This window comes from Lepus europaeus, chromosome 3, assembly GCF_033115175.1.
Source record: "Lepus europaeus isolate LE1 chromosome 3, mLepTim1.pri, whole genome shotgun sequence".
Taxonomy (NCBI): Eukaryota; Metazoa; Chordata; class Mammalia; order Lagomorpha; family Leporidae; genus Lepus; species Lepus europaeus.
This window is the reverse complement of record NC_084829.1, coordinates 24,468,570-24,490,433: the sequence shown is the minus strand read 5'-3', so window position 1 is coordinate 24,490,433 and position 21,864 is coordinate 24,468,570. Positions and strand designations below refer to the sequence as shown.

Here is a 21,864-nt window from a genome sequence, read left to right as displayed (position 1 = left end):
TCATATGGTTTTTCTTCTGCTGTCTGTTAATGTGGTGTATCAGGTTGATTGTTTTGTGAACACTGAACCATCCCTGCATATCAGGGATAAATCCCACTTGGTCTGGGTGGATGATCTTTCTGATGTGTTGTTGCATTCTATTGGCCAGAATTTTATTGAGTATTTTTGCATCTATGTTCATCAGGGATATTGGCCTGTAATTTTCTCTCAATGCTGCATCTTTTTCTGGCTTAGGAATTAAGGTGATGGTGGCTTCATAGAAAGAATTTGGGAGGATTCCCTCTTTTTGGATTGTTCTGAATAATTTGAGAAGAATTGGAGTTGGTTCTTCTTTAAGTGTCTTGTAGAATTCAGCAGTGAAACCTGATTGATACACATGGGTACAGTTGCCCAAGGACTTGGGCCATCTTCTACTGCTTTCCTAGGCCATAGCAGAGAGCTAGATGGGAAGAAGAGCAGCTGGGACTAGAACTGTTACCTATATGGGATGTCAGTGCTTCAGGCCAGGGCTTTAACCCACTGTGCCATAGCAGCATCCCCAGGAGTTCCTTTCTTCTGACTGGTCACAAAATATGTAACAGGTTATCATGGACTATAGTCTCCCAACCTTGCTATGTATCACTAGGAACTTATTGCTTTCATCTGACACTAATGTGAAACCTGATATGCAAACTCCCTTCATTCTCTGCCCTTCCTACCCTCCAGTTATCACAATGCTGTGTGCAGACAGAGTGTAGGTTGACCACACATTCTAGCTCTGTTAAACTTGGACTGACATATGGGTTCCTGGGAACATTGGTTAATTGTGCATTCTCCCATTGCTTCATTTCTCTCAAGTATGAATGGATACTAATTTTATTATTCAGTCTGTAGTAGTACCTTGAAAATTAAATGAAATAATGTCAAATGCCTTGCTCAGCATGTGGCAGAATAGGAACTCAACAAAACTACTCTGTTTTGGTGATGATTAATAGAGTTGTGCTTGGATAACTCCACGTTTCAGAGTTACTCTGCCATTTGTTTCTGCATGAATAAATGCTTATTAATCCTAGTTTGTCTTTTTTTCTAAACAACTATTGTTTAGTTCAATAAGGACCATGGAAAGTTAGAAAAAAATTAAAATCAATAAACCTTAAGGGAAAGAAACTTAAACAAGCGTCTGTTGAATAATATAACCCATTGTGACTTTTTCTGTAACAGGGATAGAGCATATATGGCAATAGGTAAATTTTGTTTCCACTAATAATAACTTGCAGCGTTTTAGAGGCTAGATTCCTTTCTTAAATACTTCTGATTACGTGACTGAAATACCTTAAAAACTTCAATAACTGGATTCAAATTGTGCTTCTTCAGTTGTCCATTTATTGACTACAGGACTCTGGCAAGCCATGATTCTTCCTATGCTTTATTGGCTTCATAAAATAAACCAAACTTGTTAGGCTCAAACGGATGAGGAACATAAAGTGTGTAGCATGGTGCCCCATGCCTCGTTAACATCCAATGACAGCTATGCTGACTTTTCCCACCTCCCTCCCCTGATCATACAAAATCCACTAACAAAAAGTTTCCTTTATTCTTTTTCCAAAGCTAAGAATGTCACAGGAACCTCACTCTTCGGGTCTCTGTCTTCCACTGGTCTTGAAAAAGCTCTCATAATGCTGCCCAATGGCTTTCTTCAAAACCGATGGTTCCAGCTTCTCAGGTAAGAGTTTCACTGACAGGTTTTGTGATTTTTTTTTTAAAGGGACATATTTCACAAATGAGAGGAAATGTGCCTTGTATCTGGTAGCTCTGTGGTGTGAGAGATGGCACTGCTGTCTTCCCTCATGCAAACTTCTAGGGCCATTTGTGTGTCTCAGAGATCCAAGAGTATATGACAGGTTGCCAAGAAAGCTGAGGCTGAAGGAGCTACCTTCAGCTTCTTCCACCCCTGGAAACTGGTCACCCTAGCCTGAGCATATTGTTGGTGCTTTATTAAAAGGGTTGATTTGGAGAATGTTGTGTTGCCATGCAGTGTCATGCCTCAAAGCCTTGGTTTCCAGCCTTTATTTAAATGCCTAATTGTTGCTATGGAAATTCAATATTTAAAGAGGTAATTATTGCTGATCTTGTTGCATGTGTCCGTTTCTGATGTCCAGCTGTTAGCTCTTTAGCTCCAGTCTAGCAGATTAATTACTGCTATTGATTACTTTGAGCTTCTCTCTTCACACCTGCAGTCTGTGTAATTAGCTGGTGGCCTCCTCTGAAAATTAGGAGCAGTTTCAGTTTGGCACTTTGCCATTTCCCAGCCATGTGCACTGCACTGATGAACAAAAGCAAATCTATTTTAAATAGAGATATCTGGGTAATGAACTCTTTGTGTTTTTGAACTATCCGTGGATAATTCAAATTACCCTCTGTTAGCAAATATTGTACCTCATTTGATGACTATCTGCAAAGAACAAATTCCAAAACACTGGTTTTTATTCCCATTTCCACCTTGCAGACATTTGCTCCTATGTGTGGTTTTCAAAAAAATCAAAACAACTTTCTAATTCTGCTGCTAAGGGTATTGGGGCACTGAAATAGGTTTCTTAATGGAGCCCAGTGGAAGCAGTTGAGTTTGCACCCAGAGTCCTCCCAGCACCTAGGTTCATCGTTTTGTTAAAATCACACTCCTCATTGGAGAGACCAGTCCCCATTCTTAGGAGTCACTAATGTGCATTGGGAATGAAAATGTTTCTATTATTAAAAAAAAGCTAGATATATCAGAGTTTTATTGGCGAAATCTTCAATTTTTTATCTCCAACTTTATTTCCGTAAGTAAGATTTTTTCCCCCCTCCTTGCACATCAGGAACCAAATCTGGCATTGCCACACTTTGAAATCTTGTGTTCTGCCTCTCATGTCCTGTGATGGTACTTTCTCATCTGTCACACGTTGTTGCCTGAACACTCAGGAAATACAAGTTGGTAGTAGAATTGGGAGTGGACTTCCCAAGTAATGACATGCAATGATTGCTAACATGGCCAGCTGTTCTCTTCCATGCTGATAGGGTCCCACTAATGCCCCCTTTAGCTATTTAACTTGTGTTGAGTTATTATCCTAAGGGTTATTGCCTATTGTAGGAAAAAATAAAGTGCTTTCCTCCTGCCCATGGCATGCATCTGCCAGCTTTCATTGGAAGTTTAAAGTGGGCAAGTATATCCCAGAGCCCACTCAGCACATGGAAGGAAAAAGTTCAGATAGTTATCACTTGTCAGAATGATGGAAGTACTGTTGCACTTATGTCAGGCACAGATGTGTTTGGTTGGCTCACAGCAGTGTGGGAATGCTTGATCAAGGCAGTGTTCCAAGACAACCTCAATGGAAGCAAAGAAACAGGACCCCTCGGGGTTCCAGTGAGTCAGGTGGGAGTTGGTCACACCATGAAAAAGACTAAGAGTCGAGGCATTTACTCATCAACTCAACGAAGCTTTGGGGCATCGAATGGGGAGGCTGAACACCGGCCTCAGACCAGAAGGTTCCCAGCTGGAATCTGATCATTTCCACTGTTTCCAGATTAAAATTTAAATTGTGTGCTGCCATTTGGAGGCCTTCTGGGCAGGGTCTCGCAGAGTCACCAGTTATTAGGAATGTCTCCTATTATCACAACCCTAAAAGCTATTTGAACAGCAGCCTAATGTGATTGTGATTTCCAAGGACCATTTGCTGTTATTGCAGCTCTGCTCGGATGTGAGTGGGAGCTGCTAACCAAAGTTGCCTTCTCATAGTACCAGAGAGGAGGACTGGAGGCACGAGAGAAGGATTTAGTTGGCCAGAAATGTAAATTCTCCCCAAATAAACAATCTTTTGTTTACCCCATTTGGACAAGGTCATCTCTAATTCTGGCAAATAGTAACACTCTTTCCCTTGCAAGAGTATAAACTTTAGAAATTTACACTAATTATAATTTCAGCTCAACTAGAGATATAAAAATTTTGAAAGCATAGTTTTAAAGAGATACTACAGTAAAACACAAAGGTATAGCTTTGCAAAATATTCCAGACTTATGGATGATATATACCTTTCAAATGACAATTTATGCATATACACATTTTCAGATATAGATATGAGAGCACTTCAGAAAATCCAAGGAAAAATCAAATTAAAAAGTTTATTTTGATGCAAATTGAAATCTATGCATAATTTTTCTTTATATACATTTCCATGAACTTTTTGAAGAATTTTAGTGTGTGTATGTGTGTATAATGTATGTGTACAGTTTCTTTTTGAAAACCCCTAGAAAACTGAATGTACAAGCTGGTGCCGCGGCTCAATAGGCTAATCTTCCACCTTGCGGCACTGGCAAACCGGGTTCTAGTCCCCGTCGGGGCGCCGGATTCTGTCCCGGTTGCCCCTCTTCCAGGCCAGCTCTCTGCTGTGGCCAGGGAGTGCAGTGGAGGATGGCCCAGGTGCTTGGGCCCTGCACCCCATGGGAGACCAGGAGAAGCACCTGGCTCCTGCCATCGGATCAGCGTGGTGCGCCGGCCGCAGCGCGCTGGCCACGGCGGCCATTGGAGGGTGAACCAATGGCAAAGGAAAATCTTTCTCTCTGTCACTCTCTCTCACTGTCCACTCTGCCTGTCAAAAATAATAATAATAATAAAAAAAAGAAAACGGAATGTGCTGACCTTGGAGGATCTGAGGTTGTGCACAATAGCATTTATATCGTGAAATCAGACACATCACAAGTGTCTCATGCTTGGAGTTGCTTTTAGGCACTGGTTTTTCAGCAGCAGCAGCAGCAGCAGCAGGAGACAAATGAAAAGTATCTAGTTAAGTTTTTAAGCCCAGATATAAAAACCAGTTAAGTTTTTAAAATTTGATGAAGAATAGCTATTTGTGTGTGTGTTTGTGTTCAAAGTTACTGACAGTAGGAGTGGGGGCATTCAGGACAGCAATTAAGATGCTGATTAACATGATATTGGATTATATGGGTTTGGAAATCTGCTTATATCTGACTCTAGTTTCCTGCCACTGAGCACTCTGGGAGGCAGCAGTGATGGTCCAAGTAGTTGTGTTCCTGCCACTCTTGTGGGAGAGCTGGTTAGAGTTCCTGGCTCCTGGCTTCAGCCTGTCCCAGCCCTATCCATGACACCATGACAGGCATTTAGGAAGTGAGCTAGAGAATGGGAGATCTCTCTGTCTCTCTGTCAGTTCTTTCCTCTCTCTCTCTCTCTCTCTCTCTCTCTCTCTTCCTGCCACCCCTGTATCTCCTGCTTCTCAAAGAAATATTTAAAATATCTTTTAAAATTGTGAGCATTCATATCCACTGTATAATATCCCTATCAGGTGTACTAAAAAGCTCAATGACTAAGAGTTGAGAAATTATCTAGTGAGTAACTCAAACAGTGTAGCTGACATGTGCTTATCATGTGCTATGCATTGTGATAACTGCTTTGAACACATTATCTATTTCAATCCTTATAGAAATATGTTGTGGATGCCACTGTTCTCTGTATTTTACAGAACAGGGTGTTAAGTCTTGGAGGTTGCGTAACTTGGCCATGGTTAAATTTTATGAAGACTTTGTTTTTCTTGACATTTACCTACTCTGGTTATCTTATTGCCAATGTTTAGCCTTGATAGTGTTTTGCTCCACTTATATAGATTCTTTGATATTTGAATTAACCAGATGAAATATAGATTCATAAGCTTGATGCCTTTGGGCCCTGCTGATATTGTGTAGGTCTTAATCTAACAAATAGTTCTTACTTAATGACTTATTATAAGCAGTTAAGTCAGGAGTTCCAAGGTCTTCTTATTATTTTGTCCATTAAGTGATGAATTCACTTAACAAATTGTGGGGATAGAGTAGAAATGGCATTTTTGCAGTTGTTGTCCGACTCAGGTCAGGCTGCAAACTCCAGTGACTGTCATATGTCCTCCTTCTACAGGGAAGTCTTCTTGATAGAATACAGATTATTATTTGTTCTATTACTGGAAATGCAGAGAAAAGCTCCTCTCCCTACAACCTTGCTGCTGTTTCTTTCTTGCCTTGCACCATAATTTTTGTTTTACTTTGATGCCTGAAAAATTCCTTCCTAGGAAACAATCAGAACAATGTCTTCCTCTGTATTTCTGTGTAACATATATACGTAGAATATATTTTTTGCTTTTCACGTATTTATATGTGTGTATGTGTTTACAGGGAGTATAGTTATGTGTGTGTGTGTGTGTGCATTTCTATTCTGTATACCGCCCCCCCTCCACAAGATTTTTTCTAAGGTATTTTCAGGAAGTAATGTCTGGGAGAATGAAAGATGGAGTCTTTTCAGTGTGTCAGTATGTGTAGAAATATCTTCAGACTCTTTGAAGATATCTTCATTTTTAAGTCAAAAATTCCTGTTCAGAGGGTAGTTTTTTTAATGCCTCTAATACACATTAGACAGCTTTCCAGAAATTATCTTGCAAAAACAGAAGAAGTCAGCTTTTTCTGACCTTGCATTTTTCCCTTTCTTTGTCTAATAATGTCCCATCTCCAGCATCAACTCTCACCCTAATGAGCTGAAACTACATTAGTGAAATCCTAGGCAGATAAATGGACTCAAACATTGGTTTGATGATCCTACTTAAGACATTCAATTAATTCTGTTTTGCTACCAGCTAATTTATGACTTTGCATTTATTCAAAAAATGTTGAACATATCAACCAGTAGGAGACAAAGTAATGAATTATTCTACCTTCCTTCATGTGCTCTCATGTGTTTGCTACAGCAAGGAAGAAAAACAAGAAAGAATTTTTTTGATGTAATATATATGGGTTTTTTCTTATCAGATCAGGCAGTCTTAAGCTGATACAGTCACACACTCAGGCCCTTTAGGAGATACTAATTAGTGCAGTAAATGTTAGATATTAATTGCTGTTAACAATTGTATTTGCCTTGTAAGTAGTTTTTTCATTTTCTCCTTTCTCCCTCCTTTCTCTCCTTTCTTCCTTTATTCGTAAGACTTGGCTTAGAGTGGCCATAAAAACCTGTTTCATTTGTGGAGGATTATGAACTGCAGCTTGATAACATGGTGATATATTAATGGATATTATGATCTACTTTTCTGTGACAGAGCTTCATAATTGATCTGTGCAATTTGAGAAAGAAGAGAAAAACCTGAAACTTTTAAAGCAATTTACAGCCCCATGCCACATTCGTTGAGTTTCTAATGAGCTTCTCTGGTTCTACAGGTAGTGAAAGTTTTCTGTGCTGATGAGCAGGGCAACTTGTCAAGACATCCTGCAGGGAGGTGTGTTCAAAGGAGGTCAGCCAGGGAATCGAATTGCATGAGGTGAAGCTGTGGTACATAATTGACTTCCTCTGTCTCTAGAAAGTGATGGAAGGCAAGGAAGGGAGGAAGCTGCCCTTTCCCAATTCCCTCTCCTTCTTTCTCACTTTATTAAAACTGCCTTTCTTAAACCCCCCTTCTAACATTTCTCTTTCCTTTTTGCATTCTGCAGTCTGAAACTCTGATGGCAACCCATGTTGCTTTTGTTGCAGAATTAAGACTCTTTCTTATAATAAATAGCCTGAAATTTCCAGACTGCTCTGTTTTATAAGCCTTATATGTCTCATATGTTTTTTTAAGGGCAAGCAAAATTCATGTTTCTCTTCTGCAGCGTGACAGCTCATGTTATTGTGTGAGATAGGTTAATCTTGCCATGCTGCAAAAGAAAGTCATATTCTGTGAGATTCTTAGCTATGATTTTTCACCTGTTCCCACTCCTGTACTTTGGTGGACTAAATATATCTACCAATCTCAATAAGCTCTTTCCCCCTGGTAATCATAATCAATAACTGTGAACAACACATGCATTTATCAAAGTCACAATGTTTCTGTTTATTTCAATTGGAAAAATATGTGCTTAAAGTGGACATATATCAGTCAGCTTAAAATAAACTGTGTTCATGGTATGAAGGAAAGTAATTGTGCACAGTGCGTTTCTTTTGTTACTGTTTTTGTGTGTAGGTCTAGAGACCTATTTTATTAGATAGTATTCCGTGAAACATCTGCTTCATTCTATCCCAAGAAGTTCAGAAAGTGAACGTGTACAGAATCAGTCATGAAATCAACTGCCAACAGGATGCCATAGTTACTATGACAAAGCAGGGAAAAAGAAGAAACAAATGGAGATATCAAATATGCAAATATATTTTAAAAAGTATTTTTTCCCTCTTAAAGGAAGTTTGTTTGTATAGGGAAGGCTTCCAAAGTTGTTTAGTGCGCATGTGTCCTAAAGATGCAGTGGGGTGTTCCTGCTGGTGTGGCTTTGCCTTGTGCTGGAAAACAAGCTTCCCCTCCATTTTTCAGAGCAGGACACACGCTAACCACTTCTTCAGAGCTCTCAGTTCTGTCCTTAGTGAGAGAGAATGTGACAGAGCAAAACCCTCAGAGCTGTTTGGATCTGTCCTGGGTCACATTAGAATGTTTCAGTCAATGCTGTGACTGGAGTGAATGGAGGGTGTTTCTGATGATTTCTGGGAAGTCAACAATGTGTCTGTGGTCATCTTATAACATTCCTGATTATTTGGATGTTTAAAGGGTTTGATTTTTCAGTGTCTGCAAATAATTGATAAAATTAAAAAGGAGAGAATGGGAAGCAGGATACATAGCAGACTCATGGAATGGCAAAAGCCCTGAACAGCACTCTGGCCTCAGAATCAGCCCTTAAGGTATTCAGATCTGGCTAAAAAGCCCATGAGAGTTTCACAGGCATGGAAAGCCAAGACATCGTGGAAAAAAAAAAAAAAAAGGAATGACCCAAATGAAAGATCTCTGTGAGTGAGATCCCAACGGAAAGAATGGGCCATCAAAGAAGGCAGTTCCTTTCTCTGAAGTTAGGAGAGAACTTCCACTTTGAATATGGCCTTGTCTAAATAAGATCGGAGTTGGTGAACTCAGGAGGCTTCCATGGCCTTGGCGGCTCATGACAAGAGCCTCGGGTGATTACTAACGTCATAAATAAGAGAATGGGAGTCACTGTGCACCTGCCCCGCCCCATGTAGGACCTCTGCCCTTAGTGTGTTGTACTATGAGAATTAATGGTGAAACTACTACTCAAACAGTGCTCTATAATTTATGTGTTTTTGTGGGTGCAGTATGTTGAAATCTTTACTTAGTGTATACTAAGTTGATCTGTATATAAAGATAATTGAAAATGAATCATGATGAAGAATGGGATGGGTAAGGGAGTGGGAGATGGGATGATTGCAGGTGGGAGGGAGGTTATGGGGGAAAAACTGCTATAATTCAAAAGTTGTACTTTGGAAATTTATATTGATTAAATAAAAGTTGAAAAGAAAAAATAAAGGGTTTGATTTTTGAAAGATCACATATTAAGAAAATGGTGACAAAGGAAAAGAAGAATGTATTTTTTTTCCCCAGAGGTTCCCTGAGAGCTGTGTTTCTTCTAGCTGGGTTGCTTGCTGGTCGGTAGAGAAGGCATGTGATGGACCTGGATTCCTGTGTGTCAAGTCACAAAATGCTGCATTGCTTCTACTTCCTAGTTTCATCTTTCCATAATCACATGGAATGAGGTACTAAATATCTTCATAGGACTTGGACTAACTAAGAAATAAGATTCTCAGCCAGGAACTAAGAGATTAAATATTGATGTTGAGATTTGGCAAATTTACCTGGATTTCTGGATTAGGTAAGCCCCTATATCTCTGATTGAATAAGTCTCTAATCTCTGGATTGGATAAGTCTATATATCTCCATTCTTATTCAGTGCAGTTATATTTCATGTGGACCAGCTGTAACTCCTTTGTAAATCCCTAGCAGCATTTAGGCTGCTCTCTCCACAGAAACTCTTCCAGCACCCTCTTCTTTGTGTCTCTAGTTTCCACTGTTTTGCCTGTTGAGTCGAATGATCAAGGTTGACTATTTCAACTGTCTATGTTCACTCTGTCTGTTGTTCAATCTTCTTGATTACTTGCAATATGAAACCATGATTTTTTTTCTTCAGAGGCTTCAATCATGTGCAACTTTCTGCTGCCCTCTATATACAATATACATTGTTTTATTTTTCTCCTGGCACAATTACTAATATAAATTATTTTATTTATTGGTTTTTACATGTGTTACTTCTTTCTACCACTAGAATGCAATTGGTGTGACAGTTGGTTATTCTCTGTGGTGTTCATTGATGTATCCTTAATGCTGAGAACAGTGATAAACATATTAAAAGCACTTGATCTATCTATATCTACATCTAATCTATATCTATAACTATATCCTTAATAAAGTTTGTGCTCATGTGTGTCTTTCATGTTGTTGGCTGGTGTCTCATTTTTCTTTTGTAAATATAACAAAGATTGGTGCTTTCTTGCTTTTTTAAAAAAATATTTATTTTATTTATTGAAAGAGGGAGTTACAGAGAGAGGTAGAGACACAGAGAGAGGTCTTCCATCCACTGGCTCACTCCCCAATTGGCTGCAATGGCCGGAGCTGCGCCTATCCAAAGCCAGGAGTCAGGAGCTTCTTCTAGGTCTCCCACGTGGGTGCAGGGGCCCAAGGACTCGGGCCATCCTCCACTGCTATCTCAGGCCACAGCAGAGAGCTGGATTGGAAGAGGAGCAGCCAGGACTAGAACTGGCGCCCATATGGGATGCCGGCACTTCAGGCCAGGGCTTTAGCCTGCTGCGCCACAGTGCCGGCCCGCTTTCTTCTTCTTCTTCTTTTTTTTTTTTCCCAAAGGTTTATTTATTTATTTGAGAGGTGGAGTTACAGACAGAAAGAAGGAGACAGAGAGAGGTCTTCCATATGATGGTTCACTCCCCAAATGGCCGCAATGGCTGGAGCTGCACCAATCCGAAGCCAGGAGCCAGGAGCTTCCTGCAGGTCTACCACATGAGTGCAGGAGCCCAAACACTTGAGTCATCTTCTACTGCTTCCCCAGGTGAAAGCAGAGAAATGGATCAGAAGAGGAGCAGCTGGGAAATGAGTTCGCTCCCATGTGGAATGCCAGTGCTGCAGGCAGAGGCTTAGCCTACTGTGCCACAGCACTAGCCACAAGATTGGTACTTTCTATTTAAGAAACATGTATCAGCAACTTTACAATATTCAAGTCTGATATAACAAGAGTCTATCTGCTTTTATTTTGTGGATGGCTTACAAAACAAAATTTATTTCTCATTGTTTCGGAGGTTGAAAGTCTAAAATCCAGATGCCGTCAGGGTTGGTTTCTCAGGGTTGGTTTCTCATGAAGCTTCTTATTGATTGATGGACAGCTTTGTTTTGTCCTTATTTGGTCTCTGCTATTGCACAATGGGATGGGAGGAGGAAGAGATATTGCTGGTGGGTCTTTCTTTGAAGAACTCCGCTCCCTTTGGATTAGGATTTCAACCTAATGATCCCATTTAACCTTAATTACCTCCCGAAGGCTCTACTTCCAAACATGGTTACATTGGGGGTTAGTACTTTCATGGATAAATTTTCAGGACACAATTAAATCTTCACAAGGTGAAGAGAAAAATGCTTTCATTTTATTTGCCTAAAGTACAATGGATTTGTGTAATCCTACACATGAATAATCTGAGGATTTGATATACATATTTTGGTGGAGGTATTACTTGACTTGTAATATAGCTCAATGCATATTACAACATACATATATTTTAATGGGTTATTTTGCTGGGCTTCTTTTGAAAATTTGCATGAGGGTGCACAAACATGTTGGTAATTGAAATTGGGATTAGATTGTTTTCTTTTTTTTCAGCATAATGATTTAGCTAGGTAAACTGGCAATGCTAATCTAATGTAGCTCTCCCTCACTGGAGTTGGTCTTTCCAGAAGGTTTACACTTCCCATGAGCATTGATACTATGATGTGCACAAACCTACCATGAGACGAGCTTAATTCCATAAAGTGAAAATAGAAAGCTTAAAAAAATTTCCCTAAATGTGAATATTTGCAAACTACCTATGGATGGTTTCTAGGCATTGACAGAATTGGAAATGATTTAACTCAGGAGTCCCACATGTATTCTTAATTCATTTGCATGCTGTTGTATGAATAACATATTGGTTTGACCAGAAGATTTGAAATTTCTTCTTCAGCACACTCTATCTTATACTCTGTTTTCAGGATGAAGAGCTTGATGTGCAAGTTACTAGGTTCCACATAGCTTATACAATGGGAAAATCAGATGGGTAGAGTCATGGATGAATTAAGTTATTGCCTTATTTTGTGTTCTTTCAGGAAATCAAATGCAGAATACATGTATCTACATGAATTATAGTTTTCAGTTGATGAGATTTTTTTAAAAATTAGAAGCATTGTATAACTATGGTTTTGATTATTATGTTCACAAGATAAGATCCAGTAAATTCTTGAGATAAGTGAAGCTGATATAAAGTTGCAAGGGAGATTGCTTAAACTGAGAAGATTCTGGAGTGATTGACCCTAGTTTGGAAAATTTGGAAACCCTCCTATGGACTACAATCAATTGGCTGTTCTGCTGTAAATAGGACAACACAGGGCAAACAGCACAGTGATTTACCAATCTCACTTGAGAAGCCATATTGATAGGACGTTATATGATAGAGAAATGATCATAGGTATATAACTGAATTTATATTGGAGGTGATTTGGCTTGGGCAGGGTGGGAGTGTTGTTCCCCAGTTTTGAAATTCTTTAGGAATCTGCATAAAGAAAAACCCTGTGTCTTATGAGATCTAATCCATTTATATGGATGCCCCTGAATAAATGAGTATCTTCTTTAATTGGGCAAGACTGTGCATTCCTGCTGCTGACTGTAATAAGTGCTTCATTTTAAACCTCTCGACTGCCGTGGAGCCATCTGGTAGGTGCTTGTGTGTAGGAGTAGGTGAGATCCTAGATAACACTGATTCTTCAGTTATCTATGTTGTTTCTTATCTACTACTTCATGTCTCACCTGAGGACTGAAGCAGACTCAAAACTAGTCTTGCTTTCCTTCTACACACCTTTAAGCTTATTCTTAATTATTGGCTTACATGAACTGGACATCCCTAAGGATAATGTTGGAATGGGAAAAATAATCATTATAGTAGAGGAAAAATCTAAACTCTAAAGTGGGCAGATTTTACTTGATTTCATTCATATGTACAGATCCCCTCACCCTCAACTATTGCTTTTTTTAAAAAAATATTTATTTATTTGAAAGGTAGAGCTACAGAGAGGCAGAGAGAGGGAGAGCAAGAGAGAGAGGTCTTTCATCTGCTGGTTCACTCCCCAGATGGCTGTAATGGCCAGAGCTGAACCGATATGAAGCCAGAAGCCAGGAGCCTCCTCTAGGCCTCCCACGCAGTTACAGGGGCCCAAGGACTTGAGCCATTTTCTACTGCTTTCCCAGGACATAACAAAGAGCTGGATCGGAAGTAGAGCAGCCGGGACTCGAACAAGCATATTTATGGGATGCTGGCACTTCCGGCAGGGGCTTTACCCGCTACATCACAGCGCTGGACCCCCCAACTATTGCTTTTGATAAAGCGGGAAGGGTTTGTGTATGTTTTCCATGCGTATTCTACTTTGCAAAATGTTCACGTGTTACATGAAGTGATTATGCTAAATGTCTGTGAGAACATGAGTCTTGGTGTGGATATATAGCAAGTCTATAGGACCCAAAAGAGAACAACAGGAGAGGGATGGAAAAGATAAGGGATTTAACAAAAATGAAGAGTTGGTAAGAGATGGGCAAGTGGAGGATTAAATGAGAAATTGGGTGGTTTGAACAGATTGTGTATCTTTTCCTCTCTGAGTCCCTTAAGACTCCTCCTTATACATTGCCTGGGGAAAAATAATCTTTGCTTTCTTTATGACTACATGCTTTTACCATTGTTGTGTATTCTTTCAAGCTTGGCTCAGAAAAGAAGGAGTAATAAAATATAGAAATTCAACATGGTAACTGAAAACTAGTTTTAGAGCTCTGTGGCCAGGTAAGGCAGAATGGAGATAATTATTAATGTATATTAAACATAATAGTATAGTTAAAAAGATTGGTATAATACATAGGATATTCTCTTTCCTCTTTATAAATCGATCTGCAAACAATACAAGCATCTTATAGAAATGAAGACTGTCTGAATATGTGTCTCATGGTATAAAATGCAGACAGGCCTGGCCTAGGGACTCCTTTGTTGATTGATCCCTGGAATGCTGGTAGTGTGTTATTCAATCAGCAATCAGACATGTTGTTATTGCTGTTCTGTGACTTTAGGATCCTTGATTGTGAATTATATTTATAGATTTAAATTTCTTTCTAAATAAGACCTTTTGTATTCAAGAACCTTAAGAATCTTGCAGTCTGTGATAAAATTGAGTTTTCTCCCTATAAAAACACATCAGACATCATTGTATTCATCAAGATTTTGGCCAATAGACCAAGGCAAATATCTATGAGTATGAGTAATGTATTTCTCCAGATTTTGTTAGCTGCTGCCCTGTGCCCTACCACAAATGAAAGACCTAATGGCTAATAGGATTATTCCAAAATGGTAGCATCCCAGGTTTTTTTTTTTTTTTTTAGTATTTATTTATTTATTTATTTGAAAGGCAGAGTTACTGAGAGGCAGAGGCAGAGAGTGAGAGAGAGAGGTCTTCTATCAGCTGGTTCATTCCCCAGATGGCTGCAATGGCTGAAGCAGCGCTGATCTGAAGCCAGGAGCCAGGAGCTTCTTTTGGGTCTCCCATGTGGGTGCAGGGGCCCAAGGACTTGGACCATTTTCCTCTGCTTTCCCAGGCTATAACAGGGAGCTGGATTGGAAGTGGAGCAGCAGGGAGTCCAAGTGATGCCCATATGGGATGCCAGCACTGCAGGCAGAGGCTTTACCTGCTATGCCACAGCACTAGGCCAGCATCCCTGGTTTTAGCATATGAACCTTTAAGTCTCTTAAAGGTGAGCCTACAGAATTATCTCTGATGGGGCATTTAGTCCTGAAGGAATTAGAGGGTTTGGGAAACCTGTATGTGGATTTTATTTTTGGATGTGTACTTTTTAAAAAAATAACTAATTTTACAGAACTTGGGGCATAGTAAATGATCATTCTTTTAATAATTATCATTTTCTAACAGCATCATTCCATGTAAAGAAATAAATAATTTGAGACATTTATGATAAAATGCCAATTTTATGGTAACTAATTTTCCTGTACAGGCCCATTTATTGACTGTAGAGTGTTTTTTTTTTTTTTTTAAGACTTATTTATTTGAAAGGCAGAGTTACAGCAAAAGGCAGAGGTGGGGAGAGAGAGAGAATCTTCCATCTGCTGATTCATGGCCCAAATGGCTGCAACGATTGGAGCTGAGTGAATCTGAAGCCAGGAGCCAGGAGCGTCTTCTGGGTCTCCCATGCAGGGGCAGGGGCCCAAGCACTTGGGCCGTCTTCTACTGCTGTTCCAGGTCATAGCAGAGAGCTGGATCGGAAGTGGAGCAGCAGAGACTTGAACTGATGCCCACATGGGATGCCGGCACTGCAGGTGGCAGCTTTACCTGCTACACCACAGCACTGGCCCAAGAACTAAGTGTTTTTACCATATGGTTTGAGAGCTACTCTGTCTATGAACTGGTTGATATAGGGACCACTGGTCTAAGAACCAGATAACTAAGCAAGGTTTGTGAAAAGCAAATACTGTATTCTGAAAGGAAACTTTGCTGAAGCTTAAAGAGTCATAAAGCACACTGCCAGAAGGGTGGACATTTTAAGTTTCCTTTTGAAGAAAAATCAAGTAACAAGTATTTAAGTATTTCTATACTCATAGCATTATTGGTGTTTAGCTCATTGGGTGACTCATTAACAGGTAAGAAGTTGGAGAAAAGCTGAGAGTTTAACCCTTTAGTGTAGTCAATCATTTTATTGTTCTCTGCAAGAGAACTTTGCCCATCAGAAACCAGTTAAGCCAGGTTTTGCCTATTCTTCCGCCCCAAGAAAATACAGTATATAACTTCCATGCTAAAATTGCAGCAAAGAGAGAAACACCAGCTTGCTGACATCCTCATAATGGAGTATGGCCAAGGCAATTGTTGATCTCTTACAGCTTTTTGAAGAGTTAGCTCAGCAGTTAAGCTCTGAATAAGTCCACCCTTCTGTTGTTTAGCCAGCAATCTGCTCCCTTCCAATGAATGGAATAAAAGCTGAGAGGCAGAATTTCATCTCTGTTTAAATTAGAAACCTGTTTGCCTATGAGCTGGGTGTCTTTCTTTTCTGTTAAATCTACTATCAAGAAGACAGAGAAAAAGAAAAAAAATCTTGGATATGTAGCATAATAATCATTCCATCAGCTATCAACCTCACTTTGTGAATTTTTTCTGTAATTACTAGAAGAGCCTAAATGTGAACACTATATGCAAATCCATTATTGTTAGTACTGCTACCTATAATTAACATGGCCCAATGGAATGTAGAAGATATTTATGAAAAAGGCAACAGAGTAACAATTACCATTATCCCCAACGAATCTCCTCCTCCTCTATGTTTTCATCAAGAGAGTGGTGTTGTTACTTCAACAGGCACAGTGTTGTGGTGACTTTTGTGATACAAATAAAGCAAGACTAAAATTTTAATTGTGAAATTTAAAAGGAAAGTAATTGCTTCATGTTGGCTAATTCCATCTTTGTGTGATGACAGCAGCTGCGTTTCCCTGCCTTGTGTATTTTAACAGATGGCATTATTTCTTATGGAGTGTTACAGTGGCGACCGAGGTGACACTGAAGGAGAATTCTGTGACAGCATGTTAAGTAAGACATTACTGACAGCCCTGCTGAGTGGCGATGCAGAACTGCAGTCATGGGTCCCTTCTCACCTCTTCAGCCCCCGCCAAATGGTCTCCATTTGTGGCATGTGGAACCAGAGTGGAAAGATGAATGGAAAATTATGTCTTTTTTCAAATTCACTTGTTTGCATGCCATGAATAGGCCTGGGATAAAGGCTCAGATCTGGAAGAAAAGCTATGCTTATCAATCCATGATCATTATCAATGCACCTTTCTACCAAAGGAAAGAAAAGAGAGAGGCACCCCACATGCTAGAGTCTCAGGTCAAGGTCTGCAGCAAGTAATTTTCCTCTTGATTGATTTCCTTGTTGTAAAATGCTGGGGCTGGACTATGACAAAGCAGTCTCTAGAGTCCTTTCCAGCTCCAATTCTCTGTGATTCTGAAAGTCCTGAGCTTTGTAATTCAATGGCACAGTGACAAAGTAAGTGGAAGGCACAATGGGAGCTAGATTGCACCATGTGTTGCCAATATTGTTCACAGTTCAGGGGACCTGGCCAGGATTCAGCCACAAAGTGAGTCATTGAGTCACCCTATGTCAGCTTCTTCACCTCCTTCTGGGACTACAGTCGAGATCTGATGGGATGGTGTCACTGCACAACCATCATTAAAGCAACAAACGTCGCAAAGCTACTCTGTGCTGGATGCTGTGTCATGTGCTGGGGAGTCAATGTTGAGAAGTATAGTCCTTGCTTTAGAAGAGGATGTCTAAGGGGGCGACAGACGAGTAAATAGGCAATCACCACCTAACCTAACATGGGTTTTGATGGACATAACTACAGGGTATTATAAAAGAACAGTCTGTCCTCTGTATCTGTGGATTCCATATCCACCAGCTGTGAACTGAAAATATTATAGAAAAATTGTGTCTGCACTGAAAATCCTCTTTTCATTCCCTAACCAACACAGTATAACAATTATTTACATAGCATTTCCACAGTGTGTAAGGTATTGTAAGGAAGCAACAGATGATTTAAATTATGTATGAGGATTGTGAAGGTTACATGCAAATGCTATTCCATATTAAATAAGGAATATGAGCACCCATGGGATTTGGTATCTAAGGGGCTCCTGGAATCAATCTGCTATTTATGCTCAAGGATACCTGTGTACAAGAGGGGCAGCTACCCTAGCAGGGGCCAAGAAACTCTTCCAGAAAGAAGTGGATTTCAAGCCAAAGTACAGGTGGAAGGGGAGGAAAATAGGAAGTGATAAGTAGCTTCTTGAACCAAAGATTAGAAATCATTGAGGTTTGCTTTTCTTCATCACTGGGCTTGAAACTAGAAGCCCAACAGCATCATAATTTCAAAGAGCAAAGTGCTGCTCTTTAAAAAATCCTTTAAAACTTTTATGCCCTTCCTCATTTCTAACACAAATGGATTTGAAGGTCTGATAAATAATGTTTAAGAAAATACCAGCAGGGCTGGTGCTGTGGTATAGCAAGTTAAGCATCTGCCTTTGGCACCATATGGGCACCAGTTCAAGTTCCAGCTGCTCTTCTCCTGATCCAGCTCCCTGCTGATGGCCTGAGAAAGCAATAGAAGACAGCCCAAGTGCTTGGGCCCCTGCATTCCCATGGGAGACCCCAGAAGAAGCTTCTGGCTCCTGGCTTCTGATCAGCCCCATTTCAACCATTATGGCCATTTGGGGAGTGAACCAGCGGATGGAAGACCTCTCTCTCTGTCTCTCCCTCTCTGTAACTGCCTTTCATGTAAATAAATAAATCTTTTAAAAAAGAAAGGTCAGACTCTTAAACAGAAGCTTGAAATATCCTCTTCAGTCTTTGCTATTTATAGTGCCTATGTGAGGCCCATGAGTTGCACAGTTTACCTTGAAGGTAGGTATGCATGCGTCTACATTGATTGGCATGTGGAGAAAAGATGGTAGCTCAATACATAACATGAACTTTTGGCTTTCTTTTTATGATCTTTTCTAGGGGTAGGGTTACCAGCTTTCTGCTCAGTGACTCATAAACCTGACTCATTCGCTCTCCCCCAGGCTGACCTCCTCCATACTGAAGTTTGACATTTTACATTTTAATTAAGATCACCCTCTAGGCAGCACACCACTAGGAGAATGATGAATTTCCTCCCGCAAGCAAAAATCAAGGGCAATCCACCAAATCTGCCATTGGCTGGATCACTGTCCATGGAGCTATGTGGAAATCAGAGTGTTAGTGACACCCTTGTTGAGAATGTGGTTGTGTAGGAGAGAAGAAAGCCTTTGACCCTTGAGCAGAAATGAAGCCACACCTCTAAATTTGGGGAATGTCCTCTGCTTACTTCTTGTTCAAGCCTTTGTCTTTCCATGTGAGTGTAAACAATAAACAATGTGGTCAGCTCTGGGCCTTTTAAGTCAGAGGGCAGGGCCAGCAGTGCTTTGAAACCTGCTGGACTCTGGTGATAGTTACTTGTGATTTGATATTGTAAATCTCCAGATATGCCTAGTGCTCAGACCTAGGACTCCAGATCTCTGTCATTGGCCTCTCCGTTTCTATTTCTTGAAGGTGCCTGAAAGTCCATGCAGCCACAATGAATGCATTCCCAGATGGCATGACACTGTGGGTTAAAGATGACTGCAAATGCTGTACTGCACCTCTCATGAAGAGATGCATTTGATCCCTTACATCTTCCCATTGGGATTTATTGTTTATTATTTAACCACATTTCTAAGCAGAAACTGCTTTCTTTGCCATACTTCATTTTTGGACTAGTACTGTTTCTGTTTGGTTGGAAGTCGTAGCTATCCTTCCTACCTTCCCAGCTGCTGCCAGGAACCTGGGCATCAGCTAATACCTCAGAGTGGGAGAAATCAGGTCTGTTCCCAGTGCAGGAAGCTATCATGTTATATCTCTTTTGTAAAGGGGCAGAGAAGAGAGAAAAAGGAGAAAACTGAAGCAAAACTAAGAAAGTAGGAAGAAAATAGAAAGATCACGATAAACTGAGAAGAAACAAGAGGATAGGGAACTTCTGATGAGACAATCAATGAGTATTTTAAGAAAGGAGATGTGTAAAATTCTCAGTAAAAGCTGCTTGTTTTAAGATGTAAACCTTCTCCATTTTCATGATGGAAACTTGTGCAGGATATGAATAGATGTATGTATATGTGCATTTGTGCACAGACAGTGAAGACTGTTTCAGGTTGATCAGAGAATGGAGGTTTCTAGGAATTGTAATCTTTACAAGGACAATGACTTGTGCAGACTGTGGAATTGGAAATTCAAGGCAGTTGCATTTAGATGTAGAATAATTTGGTCTCCAGGTATCATTTTCATTATCAGCTATGTTTGCTGCATAAGACAAGAAACATAGGATTTGACCTTGATATCCTTTCACTGTCCTTCATCCTTATCATTTTCCATATTTAATCATCTTATCCACTGCTTTGACTCTACTTTATGACTTACCTATTATTTTAGGAGACTGGAACTCAGAAAGTAATATTCTCCAGGTAGAGAGGAAAATTGTGTTCAGACTACCTGTAAACAGGAGTGAGTAGGAATGATTTTATTAGAATTTTTAAAAGAGGAATCAAAATCCATTGTGGAATAATTCTACCCAAAACCAGTGTAACATGTAACTGTTCATGGTGAGATTGAATTAAAAGGAACATAAAGATTGAATGACAGCATCTCTAGAAGTGGTTTAGAGATGGCTTCCTGTTCTTTGCTGAACCTCTTCTCATGAAGGGATGATCTGACTCTTTAATTACCTTCAATCAATAGATATGGAAAATGGATTTGTTGAAACAAATATCTGGGGTTGGACCTTAAGATACTGTGAACTCCCTTTTGGAATATTTCCTCTTGGGAGCCAGTAACCATGTAATGAAGTCTGATCCCCATCGAGTCCATAATACTCTAAGATAGTTACTTAAAGAGTCAGAAAGGCACATGAGGTGTACTAGACCATGGGACGTGTGAATGAAGACTCCGTGGGCTTTTGAGTGAGCTGATTCATAAGCTTAATGCAGCCAAATGAATGATCTTCACCAATACTACATGGAACAGAACAACCACATAGCTGGTCCTGGTTGATCCACAGAATTGTGAGCAGATAAAATAGTGGCTGAGCAGATAAAATAGTGGCTGTTTAAGTCACTGAGTTTTGGGGTAGTTTTTATGTGTAGAGGAGATGTTTTTAATAGTTCCACTGATATTTGACCATCAATGCCTTACCTATTCAAAGGTGTGGTGTACTCACATGACATTGCCTCCATTATCTCTATGACAACCCCCAAATTTTTGGCAAAAATTAACTCTTATGAAACAAACAGGAAGAAGTAATTATATGGAGACAATATAAAGATATAGTAATCATGGCAGTGTGGTATTGATAGAAGAATAAAAAAAAACAGATCAGAGGAACAAAATAGAGAGCTCAGAAATAGACCTACATAACTATAGTGATCGATCTTTAACTAAAGAGCAAAAGCAGTACAATGTAGCAAATATAATCTTCTCAACAAATGCTGGTAGAACAACTGGATAGCCCTATGTAAAAAGTGTGTCCAGACACAGACCTTATACCCTTCATGAAAATTAATTCAAAATGAATGATAAACTAAAATGTAGAGCACAAAACCATATGGCTCCTAGAAAATAACAGAGGAGAAAACCTGGATAACTTTAGCTATGGTGATGACATTAGATACAACACCAAAGTATAACCATTAAAATGAAATTGATAAACTGGAGTTAATTAAAATTCAAACTTTAGTCCTGTAAAAGACAGAGTTAGAGAATAAGACAAGTCATCGGCTGGGATTAATATTTGCTAAAGGCATTCCGATAAGGAAATATACAAAGAACTCCTATAACGCAACAATAAGAAAACAAACAGCCTGACTAATAAATGGACTAAAGATTATGAGAGGCATCTCATCAAAGAAGACATACAAATAGCAAATTAGCAAATTAAAATATGTAATCAGGGAAATGTATATTAAAACAACACTGTGAAAACATTCCACATCTGTTGGAATGGTCAAAATTATAACACTGACAGCACCAAATGGTGATGACGATATGGAACAATCAGAACTCTCATTCATTATTGTTGGGAATGCAAAATGGTAAAGACATTTTTAGGAGACAAATTGGGTT

General features: G+C 39.6%; 1 long non-coding RNA gene across 1 annotated transcript in view; it reads left to right on the top strand.

Moving 5' to 3' along the window:
* Positions 1 to 9,429, top strand: part of LOC133756771 (uncharacterized) — a 45,763-nt gene extending 36,334 nt beyond the window's left edge. The window contains exons 2-3 of the long non-coding RNA XR_009865540.1: positions 1,588 to 1,702; positions 9,396 to 9,429. This is a non-coding gene — a long non-coding RNA (uncharacterized LOC133756771). The remainder of the gene's footprint in view (positions 1 to 1,587; positions 1,703 to 9,395) is intronic.
* The last annotated feature ends 12,435 nt before the right edge of the window (positions 9,430 to 21,864 follow it).